Below are 12,556 nucleotides of genomic sequence, written 5' to 3'. Positions count from 1 at the left end.
ATTATGAGTAAATGATGATAGAGGGATTTCATTTAAAATTACCCAAGTGCAGCCAAAACCAAGTGTCATGGTTGGTTTTTGTTTATGTTGTTTTTATCATAGTTATGGTTCCTGTCATGGTGTTTCCCTTGCCCTTATGTAATCCTGCTGTTGATTGTCTTGTTCATGTGTCTTGTTCTTAAGTTGATTTGGTCATGTGGTTCTTAGTTCGGTTTTGTTATTGGGTCATTGTCTTGATTGTCCACAGGTGTATAAAAAGCCCTCATGTTGCCACTGTCTTTTGTGTAGCTTTGTTGCCTGTAAATACTGTTGGTATGTTCTTGTTTTGCCCAGTCAAGTCAAGTCAAGCCAAGCCATGCCACATCTGTGTTTATTGTTTATCTGCTCACTTTTGGGATATAATAAAACTACACTTGGGTTCTCACAACTCTCGCCTTCAGTGGACTCTTATTACACCAAGAAATAATGTCACTGTCAAATATTAATCGGAACAAAATATTATTTTAGATCAAGTGAAAGAGAAAAAGAGATGCTGTATGAAAGAAGCTTTATGATGAGTTCAAAAATGTACAAAAATCTGAAGAATGTATAATAAAATGAACAGTACGTAATGAGAAATGGACAATATGTATATAAGAAATGGAGAAATCTACAACCCTGACATATTGTTTAACAATCTATATTACAGAATTAAAAGCTATCACTGAAGTATTACCTAACTAAATAATCACATTTACATTTATACTAATTAACCTGTTAGTTTTACTAAATAATCTGTCTCAATCAATTTTATATCCCATTTCATTTTGTTTCTCATTAAAAAAGTAATAAAATACTGAGCAAACAAATGTCTGATTCTCACTAAACATCTCCATGGAGTCTTCCACTGCCATCTAAGTGCCCTAGAAATCCAGTACTTGATCGATTACAAAAAACTCCCTCAGAGAGTCATGGGATGAAGGGAAAATAATTTGATTTCATACATAAATAAATTCTCCTTATGTGCATGGAAATTGCTCTCAGTATCTGTAACGATCTCAGGCACATTATCAATTTAACCACTAACAAACTGAGTGAATCTGCCATTGCTTAGTCTTTAAATGGAGATTAACATTAAAATAATCTACTACAGGGCATACTGCCAAAGATGTCATGTTAAAATCTACAGAAATACAATTTTATAGTCCTTTTCCTTTGGTTTTATATTGCTTTGAAGTGAAAAATAGTAAAGAGTTGCAAGAGGATGTATTATTTTTTTCGAACTTGTCCTGATATGGGGGGGGGGGGGGTTGAAGCTTGTTTTGGCTGCACTTGAGCTTCAACCACACAGCAGGGCGGAGATGAGAAAAGAAGAGCTTTGAGAAGAAGAAGAAGAAAAAAAAACTGAATTACAGCGCATTAAAAACAAATCTACTGAGAGAGCCACCAGCTTAAGAGAGCCAAGACGATTAAAGGGTCACAGGTATCAGACAGGTGGTTCATACCTGATGATGCTTCAAACCTCATCTCTGAGGGGATATAATACCTGTCCTCTTTTCCAAAATTGATGCATTTGATAGTAAGGGGCACCGTCGTCTTCAATAACAACAATTGAGACCAACACTAAGCCGATCTGAACATCTTGAGCATGTCACTTCAAATCGGTTTACACAAGGCATTTCTTCAAATACTGTAGTTTACTGTCCCTCACCAGAGTGACAGCTACTGTAAAACTGCAAAACATTGTGAGAGAGGGACAAGAAGTCAAGCAGGAAAATGAGGATGATTGCTGTAAACACGAAGCAGAAGATGAGCTCAGCCTAAGTGTCCTATTGGTACAGTAACCGTTTCAATGAGGGTTCAAATCAAACACCCTGTAATCATGCAGGACAGCAGCAGAAAAAAAAAAACTGCATACAACTGCTTAAATTCTAATGATGAGAATTTAGAAGACCAGACAAATTTCTACTTGTGAAGGGAGGAAATTCTTGCAATTGGTCTGTTTGTGATCTCTTAAGCATATTAAACAGGAATCCTGTGTCGTGCTTTGATTCCAAGTATGCCACAGGGAAAGCCTGTCGTCTCACTCTGACTTTCTCTTTTGGCACTAGACATAAAGGCCTGTGAGGTAGCGAGCAGCGACTCTCTAAACTATCTCCCCGTATCAATAACCATCTCTCTTGCAACCTTGTATCACCGGTGCCCTGAGGCAATTCTTCAAGTCAAAGCCTTGCTTTATCAACCGTTGGATTAAACAAGACAGCTCTTTTTATGCTTATTGGCTTCTCGAGCAGTAATGGATTTTCTCAATGAGTCACTCTTTTCTTTCTACAGGTTTCACACTTTTTCACGGGGCTTCTGGGCTCGTCTCCAGGCCAGATCCTCTACAATTGACTTTGATTTCCTGAGGTAAGTGATCCATCTCTCCAGGCCCAATGAGCATTGCCTGAAATCTGGCCTTACTTTGGCTCTCTGTGCCTGATATTGTACACTCTAATGCAAAGTGAAGTAGTACGTCTAAATAGCCTGTCAATTCCCCCCACCCTCCGCTCTCTCTGGGCTTCCAAAAATCCCCAGCTGGGACTCATTTCTAGCATGTTTGGGAATGTAAACGATACAGCGATATTAAGGAGCATTAAACTACTTGATGACATTTCAGTCGCGCTGATGAAGACTGGCAATCGTTCTAGCAGAAGGCCGACAGCCGGCAGATGGGCATAATGTGATTGTCTTTTTACAAGACTGACAAGGAGAACTTAAAACATGAACTTTTCCTGGTTTAGGGAAGGACTCTTTCTTGGGACAAACCAGGTTTTAGGATGCAATGAGTGAGCATGTCTCTCCACTGTACCCTCACTTCTTTCAAATTATTCGATACAAATATAGTCTAATCATAAGATTTGATCAAATCCACACACCCAGCAGCTGATGGCAGTTATATTAATTGTTAATGACAAAGGCAACCTTTACTCTGTGTGGTTTCCTGCCAACATGCTGGATCACTTACCAGGACCTCTTGTCCTGATAGGAAATGCAATTCAAGATGTGTGAAAACAAAGCCCACATTGTAGCTTAAGTGACCCTCTCCGCTGCTCATCCCCGGCGCGTGTGCTACAGGGTGTCTGTTCCACGACAGGAAAGAATAAACCTGGGCCGAATCATAGGAAATTCATCAAATCTGGTTCTTGGAGCTGCATTTTTCAAGCCCTGTTTCTTTGCCATATGATCGCTATAAACCAAATCACTGGCTCCCTCACAGGCCGGCAGACGCCTGGGGCAGGAACATAATGAAAGCCAAATGCAACTGACAATAGAATAGGAAACCTCCACCTTTTTTCTTTCTCGACTTGGACTGAATGTTTTGTTTGTTGAGACATTTCTTTCCAGACATGTCTGAGGGGAAAACTTTCAGGTATCAGGTTTCATACTAGATAAAAAAAAAACATACTAAATATATGCTTGTTTATTTTTTAAATTATTAAATTTGCTGCATTTTAATGCACAGCACACAACTGAAATCGATCATTCGACAGCTTAAAAAATCTTTTTCTAAATCCAGTGCTGGAAAAACATCTCTTAGTTACTATATTTGTTCAGTTTAAATGTTGTTAGATTCAGTAAGCATCTAACACAAATTCACTTGGGGGGTGGGGGTGACTCCTTCCCAAACCCTGAAAGAGCCCTTGGCACACACGTGTCCCTGACGGTCTGTCCTGGTTTCCTGAGATGAAAAAGACAGGAGAATATCTGCCTGTTAAAAGGTTTTAAGTATGATTTGGTGCATCCTGACTGTGGCCACTATTCCAGACTTCTGACATTGGCTGTTTTGGAACAAAAATACTAATATCCAAATACTGAACAATATACACTTTAAACATGGAAGAAAAAAAAAGTCAAATAAATTTGCAGGGCGCAACACCGATGGCATGAGGTCAGTGAGAAAAAGCAACAAAAAATACTTGTCATAGTAGTCTTGGAAGCAGCAATGACAATATAAATATGTTGAAAGCTACAAACCAATCAATAATGATTTGCATAATTATGCCAGTTTCCAGAAAATATATTGGCTAATGTAATAGGAAAAAAAATACATTCTATTCACATTCTTACATTCTTTTTTTTTTTGACATTTTTTATATATGAAAAATAATACATACCCAAAGACATATGCACTATTCACATTGGAAAATCTGAAGATGATTGTAAGAAATAAATAATTAAAAACACAAATAAATAGTAAAAAGTAAGTAACTTTAATTAAAGATGAACACAACTTTTAAGCTTTCTGGACTCAGGCAACAACATGTCACATCAATGTTAATCAATGTCTTTTGAAATCAAAGTCTTTTGGTAAGGCTCACAGACACAGGGATTTTGAAAGCACTCCTGCTTGAGTCCAGAGTCCAGTCATGCGGTTCTAGTTCTATTTTTCTATGACACAGCACACACGTGAGCCTCCACTGATCAGTAGTAGTGACAGTTAAATACTATACTTTACTCATCTGCATGCAAATGTATGTGTGGAAACCACAACTGAGTGGAGAATGCTGGAGAGGATGAATTTTTTTGATTTGTGCATCTACAATGCACATCAGACCAACATTTCTTTATATCACATGGGGCAGATTTTTTTTTTTTACTGTTATTTAAGAATACATTTTTGTAATTCAAATTACAAAAATGGGGGGGGGGGGGGTGTGTATTGATTCAGCAACACCAGATTTAACTGAGTAACAATTAAACCACTTTTAATGAGTTCATGCAGAAATCTGAGAGTAATGCTTTATTATGAACCCTATAATACATCAGCGATCATACGTTTCTTATTAATAAATCGGCAAAGCTCCACAAATGTTTTCACCACTATGAAGATTAATAAATTTATTTGGCAAATTGAAGCAATTCCCTAGCCAAAATCTTGTAACTGTTTCCTTATTTGACCAAGCAGCTTAAAGCCACAATAAATAAATAAATAAATAAATAAATAAATATGCAAAATGCAAAGTCAGTTGGAATATGTTGTGTTTCGCCTGTATATGTTCCAGCTCTCCAGGTTAAACTATACAAACACAGTTGTACAGTTATTTTAAGTATTACATGGATAAAAAAACAGCAACAACAACAACAATAATAATAATAATAAATAAACACTGTTACACAGCCTGTAAAAAGAAATAAATCACTGAGTACTTTAAATGTCAAATGGTCATTAGCGGTCAAACCTGAAACCCTCATCTGTTTTGATGCTCTCTAGAGAAGAAACTGAGAACACTGAATGTTTTATTCTTTTAACTTGATTAGTGTAATTGGTTTCTCTGCCATTTTTCTGGCATTACTGGAAATTCTAAGGTCAGAAAAAAAACAATAAGAAAAATATGTATCAATGACTAAATGAAGAGAATGAAATATAATGCTGTAAATTTATAGCCGTCTGTAAAGGTTAATGCATAATAGTGGGCACCCTTACAGGTGGGAAAGCCAATCACAATAAACTGTGTGATAAGTATTAATATGACTGCAACTGCATTTCATGATGTCTTTCAGAGGGAAGCTCTGGAAAAACCACATTACCATTTAGTAAACTACTAAAGTTTTAAAACCAAAGGCTTCATAAAAACAGACTGAATAGCAGCATGTCGCCATAGAGAGAGAAAGAAAGATATAGTTTTAAGCTTACAAATTTCTGACACTTCAGAAATTAAGCTCCATTTTTGCAAATATATAAAAGCCACAAATCATTGGAAACACTAAATATGTTAGCAATACTTTCCTAAATAAACAAAAAAATTAAGTAGCTTTAGTGCTGTGATTTTCTATGAAGCATCAAATGGATTTTGCAGTTGCATAGAGGCCACTATTCAGCAAGAAAGCCACAATGATGACAGCAATTTCTCAAAATACATGGGTAGTCAATAATGTGACAAATTTATTTCTAACGTAATATAAGAGTTGTATTCCATATTTTTATGCTCAGGAACTTCTAGTCGTTTTCAAAATGTGGCAACAATTTTAATATCACTATTTTTTTTCACATCAAATTGTTATTCGTTCCTCTGACTATGATACGTTTCAATTGCAGATTTTTAAAGCCTTTTTTTTTTTTTTTACTTTCAGAGTATCTAGCAATTACAGCTAAATTAAAGTTGATATGAATTTATCTAATGACTACTAACCTCTGAAAACAAATGACTTTGATTGATATTCAGGCTGTAGAGTTAACTAACCTAACTTACAAAAGAAAATTAGAATCTCTATTAACTGAAGAACAGAATCTTTTCTCCTGAATCGACAGCGTGAACATTAATGTCTCTGTCCCTGTATATAAAGATGTAAATGTATGGCTGATATTAATGAGATATATCACAAATACTGAGTAATATGTAATTGAGCAGACTGAAGATTCTCCCATAATTTGAGGTCTTAAGGAACACAGTCATTCAATCTGCCATCATAAAGACTGCCAAGCCTGTTTTCCTTCAGTGCTCCACCAATTTACCTAGAAAAGACTGCAACAGTGTGTCTGAAATCTAAAATGTAATGGCAGATGTAAGATTAAATCAATCAAGGACATTACTATTTAAATAAAGAAGTACATAAATGAACAAAAACAAGAAAACCACAGACTACTGAATAACTGAATAATGTAAGAACATTTTTAGATGTAATAAAAAAGACCTTTCCCTGTTCATGGTCATGTTATCTATGGAGTGATTTTGTGGAATTATGTTTATGGGATTCAGAGATGCCAGATCCTTGCTGAGCTCTTGTATCATTGTGGTGATTCTAATCACCAAAAGCTTCTGGAATTTCCTGTAATACGATATTGATAATGCACCTCCTCCTGGTTGAAACAAAGGTATTTCATAATTTTTGTGTAATTAAAGGAGCCTGTTCACAGCATTTGCAAAGCAAAATACAGGGTATTAATGACTAGATCCACGCCAGCAACGCCGTCACAAGGCTGAGCATCCTCCTTTGAAGCCTCATCGCTCAGAAAGCTTTTTACAAAATGTTTGAAGTGTCTGCCTGTGTAATAATGATTTATAATTCTCTTGAACTGATGCAAAATTTGCTGGTAAAAATAATTTTTTAAATAAAATAAATTGTGCCCGGAGGGTCAGGCTGGGTTTCAAAAGAAGATCACCCAGGAGCGGCAAATGATTTAATAAGCCACCAGTATCAGAATGGCTAGATGGAGGGGAGCGGGATGAGGCATTTCAAAGCTTGTCTAATTAAAATCAGTTTCTTAGCGTGTCAATCTTTTAAGATGCGATCCCACAAGCAAATATGAATGTTTGGTGTTGGGGGGGGGGGGGTGTGGATTGAATGGACACTGCAGCTCACATTAAGTGTACAGTTGTGGCCAAAAGTTTTGAGAATTACATAAATATTGGAAATTGGAAAAGTTGCTGCTTAAGTTTTTATAATAGCAATTTGCATATACTCCAGAATGTTATGAAGAGTGATCAGATGAATAGCATAGTCCTTCTTTTCCATGAAAATTAACTTAATCCCAAAAAAACCTTTCCACTGCATTTCATTGCTGTCATTAAAGGACCAGCTGAGATCATTTCAGTAATCATCTTGTTAACTCAGGTGAGAATGTTGACGAGCACAAGGCTGGAGATCATTATGTCAGGCTGATTGGGTTAGAATGGCAGACTTGACATGTTAAAAGGAGGGTGATGCTTGAAATCATTGTTCTGCCATTGTTAATCATGGTGACCTGCAAAGAAACGTGTGCAGCCATCGTTTGCACACGTCGGTGAAATGAAACTCGGTTTCCGGTTTTCGGAGAGGACGTTGGCGCACGTTTGGCTGCCACTTCTCCTGCCGTATTTTAGTTGTTTATTATTTTAATTAATTTTAAACTCTTCTGAATAATTTTAAACTTTTTTGAGTCTTAACTTGCTGCTGGACTTCCACATATTTACCTTGTCTGAGCCAGCGCTTTGGAGTGTTTCCCCCCTGGTCTGTCTGCTGCTGGTCGCATTTGTTTGCCGTGATTCACCTGCACTGTCTCTGCCTGTTGCTGCTGTCTCCGTGTGGGATCGGGCGGGTCCCTGGAGTTGCGTCAAGTTCTCCGTGTGCAATGGCTGTGTAACAACTCTTGGATGTCATCATGCGACTTCATATGATCACCTGGATTATTGCCTGGATTATTGCCGATTTGATTTTATCAGGAACCAGTGTAAAGCAGTGGACTGAACTTCTGGGCTTCACCATGCTGAGGTACTCTCTCTCTGATCTCTTGTCCCTGGGACACCATAGTCGTCCAGATATCAGCGTCATACAAACTTTGCGTTCCATGCAGCTCCTCCGCCGGCCTAGTTATAATCATAGAGGCTCTCGTCTGAGTCGCTCTACTGCCGGTGCTGGAGTCACTGCACTTTGGTCGAACCGCAGGCGCTCGCTGCGTCGTACTTCTGGTTGCCGTGGAATCGGCCATGGTAACCTACGCTATCCTGAGGTTCTCTCTCAAAAACCCGCGGAGTATGTGTGCTGTAGCACTATGCGACTTGCTCACTTCAACACGAGGTCAATAAACAATAAAACGGCACTTATCACTGACACTATCCTTGACAGGGAAATTGACATTCTCTGTCTCAGTGAAACTTGGCATAAAGACAATGACTATCTTAATTTGAACATGTGTGCCCCATCTGGATATAAATATATTGACGTGCCTCGAGCTTCTGGTAAGGGTGGTGGCTTGGCTGCAATATTTGCATCAAATATATCACTTGATGTTATTGATGCTCCTACTGTTTCATCATTTGAATGTTTGGGTTTTTAAAGTCAATGGTGCTTCACCTGTTCTTGTGCTGCTCATTTATCGTCCACCAAAACCTAATCCTTTTTTTTTTTTCTGAGTTTACTGAGTTGCTGACACTTCTTAGTCCACTCTGTCCGTCTATGGTCTTGACTGGTGATGTCAATTTCCATATTGATAATCCAAACTGTGTCAAAACTGCTACCTTTTTGGACATTTTGGATGGTTTTTGACTTTAAACAGCATGTTACTTTTCCGACCCATAGGCTGGGCCATATATTGGATGTGGTATGTTCTGCTGGTGTTGGTATCCAATCTCTGGATAGTATCGACATGAGTATAAGTGACCATAGACTTATTACTTTTGACATGTTATGTCTTCATAATCCATTTCTGAGCGCACTATCAAATTTCGTGACATCAAGCACATGGACTTCTCTCTTTTTTCGACTTTTGTCTCTGGGCTTCCCACTACTAACTCCATGGAGCACTATAATTACATGCTTTCCTCACTTTTGGATGAGTTCGCACCTGTGCGAGAACGGCTTGTTACTTTTAGGAAACCCTGTCCATGGTTTACCCCGGATTTACGTTTAATGAAAGCCGCCGGAAGACAATTAGAACGGCAGTACAAAAAATCTGGCCTGACAGTGCACAGGCTTCTTTACACTGAACAACAGTCTGCTTACCATTCTGCTTTGAATACTGCACGTAAGAGCTACTATTCAAGCATCATTGGTAACGCTGCAACAAATTCTAAATCGCTGTTTAAGACTGTTGACAATCTTCTCAAACCAACTAAGGCCGTTGTTCATTCCTCTGTTGACCAGTGTAATAAGTTTCTTCATTATTTCACCGGTAAGGTTGAGGGTATATATAGCACTTTAAATACCATCGCTCCTCTTGAGCTAGTTAATATCCAGCCTTCAAACTTCCCAACTACTACCTTTTCAAACTTTGAAATGGTCGGAGATGATTTTATTATAAGTACAGTGAAGTCCATGAACTCTACAACCAGTATTTTAGATCCGGTTCCCTGCTCGGTCATTATGAACTGCCTTGCATCAATCTGCCCTTTTATGACTTCAATTGTGAACTTGTCATTGACTTCTGGAATTGTTCCTCCAGAACTAAAAATAGCTGCCATTACACCAGTTCCTAAGAAGACTGGTTGTGATGTTTCTGATATTATCCAATTACAGGCCGATTTCTAACCTCCCATTCTTGGCTAAAGTTCTTGAGTGTGTTGTGGCTGTTCAGTTAAATAATCACCTAGCTCTGAACAGTCTCAGATTGAACCTTTTCAATCTGGGTTCAGAAGAGGGCATAGCACTGAAACCGCTTTAATTAGGGTCGTAAATGATCTTCTTATCGCGGCGGATTCCAGTGCATGCAGTATTTTGGTCTTGTTAGACCTCAGTGCTGCTTTTGACACTATATGTCACTCTCTTCTGCTTGACAGGCTGGAAAAATTGGTTGGGTCTTTCTGGAGCTGTCCTCAATTGGTTTCGGTCTTATTTAACGAATCGTGCCCAGTTCGTTGGCTTGGGTAACTACAATTCAGATACCGTGCCTGTTCGACAGGGAGTTCCTCAGGGTTCAGTATTGGGTCCAATATTATTTAACATTTATATGCTTCCACTTGGGCAGATCATTAGGAAACATGGTCTTGGGTATCACTGCTATGCGGATGATACGCAGATTTACATCACCACTAGTCCTGATGTCCATTGCTCATTAATAGCTTTGCGTGGTTGTTTAGCAGAGATCAGTATCTGGATGCATAACAACTTCCTGAAGCTGAATGGCTCCAAAACCGAACTGATGCAGATTGGTACAGTGGCAGCTACTCGTAAGGCCGAGCGGATCAGTTTGATTGTTGATTCCTGTACAGTAATCCCCACTTCACAGGTGCGAAATCTTGGTATCATTTTTGATTCACAATTATCATTTGAAGCACACATAAAAAACACATCTCTAAAACTGCATTTTTCCACCTGAGAAACATAGCTCGACTTAGACCTTTTCTCTCTTTTGCAGACACAGAAAGGCTTATACATGCCTTCATAACAACTAGGTTAGATTACTGTAATGCCTTGTTCTCTGGCCTTCCAGCTAAGTCGTTGAGCAAGCTTCAGTATATACAAAATTCTGCCGCTCGTGTGCTCACTTGTACTTCTCCTCGTGAACACATTACACCGGTTCTTTCACAATTACACTGGCTTCCCGTAAATGCGAGAATTGATTTTAAAATTCTTATTTTAACTTACAAGGCACTTCATGGGACTGCACCTGACTATCTTTGTGATCTCATCAGTCCTTATATTCCATCACGCTCTCTTCGCTCTACTAACTCTCTTTCACTTCACCAGCCATCATGTAAGCTAAAGACCAAGGGGGAAAGAGCCTTTTCATACAAAGCCCCTAAGCTATGGAATGTCCTTCCTCTGCCCGTCAGAAATGCACCAACGTTGGGTTATTTTAAAAAGTTGATTAAGACACATTTATTTAAGACTGTCTTTCTCTAATGAATTGTTGTATTGCTTTTGGTGTTTTTTTATTTTATTTTATTTATTACTTTATTACTGTAGCGCTTTGGGTTTAAGAAAAGCGCATTACAAATAAAATGTATTATTATTATTATTATTATCGTGTTGCATAAAAATGGCTTCACAGGCAAGGATATTGTGGCTACTAAGATTGCACCTCAATCAACAATTTATAGGTTCATCAAGAACTTCAAGGAAAGAGGTTCAATTCTTGTAAAGAAGTCTTCAGGGCGTCCAAGAAAGTCCAGCAAGCTCCAGGATCGTCTCCTAAAGAGGATTCAGCTGCGGGATCGGAGTGCCACCAGTGCAGAGCTTGCTCAGGAATGGCAGCAGGCAGGTGTGAGCGCATCTGCACGCACAGTGAGGCGAAGACTTTTGGAAGATGGCCTGGTGTCAAGAAGGGCAGCAAAGAAGCCACTTCTCTCCAAAAAAAATACATCAGGGACAGATTGATCTTCTGCAGAAAGTATAGTGAATGGACTGCTGAGGACTGGGGCAAAGTCATATTCTCCGATGAAGCCCCTTTCCGATTGTTTGGGGCATCTGGAAAAATGCTTGTCCGGAGAAGAAAAGGTGAGCGTTACCATCAGTCCCTGTGTCATGCCAACAGTAAAGCATCCTGACACCATTCATGTGTGGGGTTGCTTCTCATCCAAGGGAGTGGGCTCACTCACAATTCTGCCCAAAAACACAGCCATGAATAAAGAATGGTACCAAAACACCCTCCAACAGCAACTTCTTCCAACAACCCAACAACAGTTTGGTGAAGAACAATGCATTTTTCCAGCACGATGGAGCACCGTGCCATAAGGCAAAAGTGATAACTAAGTGGCTCGGGGACCAGAATGTTGAAATTTTTGGGTCCATGGCCTGGAAACTCCCCAGATCTTAATCCCATTGAGAACTTGTGGTCAATCCTCAAGAGGCGGGTGGACAAACAAAAAACCCACTAATTCTGACAAACTCCAAGAAGTTATTATGAAAGAATGGGTTGCTATCAGTCAGGATTTGGCCCAGAAGTTGATTGAGAGCATGCCCAGTCGAATTGCAGAGGTCCTGAAAAAGAAGGGCCAACACTGCAAATACTGACTCTTTGCATAAGTGTCATGTAATTGTCGATAAAAGCCTTTGAAACGTATGAAGTGCTTGTAATTATATTTCAGTACATCACAGAAACAACTGAAACAAAGATCTAAAAGCAGTTTAGCAGCAAACTTTTTGAAAACTAATATTTATGTAATTCTCAAAACTTTTG

Source organism: Cyprinus carpio, chromosome A7 (genome assembly GCF_018340385.1).
Source record: "Cyprinus carpio isolate SPL01 chromosome A7, ASM1834038v1, whole genome shotgun sequence".
Lineage (NCBI taxonomy): Eukaryota > Metazoa > Chordata > Actinopteri > Cypriniformes > Cyprinidae > Cyprinus > Cyprinus carpio.
This window is presented reverse-complemented; position numbering follows the sequence as displayed.